Here is a 713-nt window from a genome sequence, read left to right on the forward strand (position 1 = left end):
ATCCACAATGGTGACGAGTACAACAGCATTAGCCGTCTTACTGGCATCATCCTGCTGAGTTGCCTGTTTTTACAAGGAAACACTGTTTAGAAAATACATACAAACAAAGGACTGAAATCTCCTCAGATTCATAAGAAATCTGCTACCTGTATGAAAACAGCAATCTGCCCTGTTTGCTCTCTGTCTAGTGCCGTCGTCACAGAGATGACCCCACGGTTTCGGTCGATTTCAAAGCTGTTCTGATACTCATTTGGAACGACTGAAACAAAAATATCAATGCTTTGTTATTATCAGAAACTTAATTCCGATTATGAGTACATTGCATTATTATTTATTGTTTAGATTAGGGTGTGTGTCATGTAAGTGTGTTGTAAATCATCCGTAACGGGTACCTGTCGTTATGCTGTAAACTACAGGCTCGTTGATGCCCGTGTCGCCATCTTGAGCTTTTAAGGGCTCAGGAGTGACGTCTGAGAAGAGTCCTACCTGTGCATGGACAGAAAAGAGGGTTTTATTTGTGTGCTCAGACATGCATTTAAAGCATCGATCTTGTCCTCTGAGTTCATTTACCTGATTTTCCTCAATGGATGCCTTGTAGAGACAGTGATCAAAAGAAGGGGTTAGGTTGTCAAAATCTTCAACCGCTATTGTAACGGTTGTTGTGTCACTGAGTCCTCCTATATCCTGCAAGAAAACAAACTCACTTAAAAACG

At 41.1% G+C, this 713-nt stretch overlaps 1 long non-coding RNA gene across 1 annotated transcript; it reads right to left on the reverse strand.

Annotated features, from left to right (window-relative positions):
- Nucleotides 1-640, reverse strand: LOC107576021 (uncharacterized). Its single transcript, XR_001607984.1, has 4 exons — nucleotides 571-640; nucleotides 393-486; nucleotides 147-259; nucleotides 1-63 (listed from the first exon to the last, which is right to left on the reverse strand). It is a non-coding gene; the product is annotated as an uncharacterized lncRNA (long non-coding RNA).
- Nucleotides 641-713: the final 73 nt, after the last annotated feature.

The sequence above is a fragment of the Sinocyclocheilus grahami genome, unplaced genomic scaffold (assembly GCF_001515645.1).
Source record: "Sinocyclocheilus grahami isolate Dianchi unplaced genomic scaffold, SAMN03320097.WGS_v1.1 scaffold3123.1, whole genome shotgun sequence".
Taxonomy (NCBI): Eukaryota; Metazoa; Chordata; class Actinopteri; order Cypriniformes; family Cyprinidae; genus Sinocyclocheilus; species Sinocyclocheilus grahami.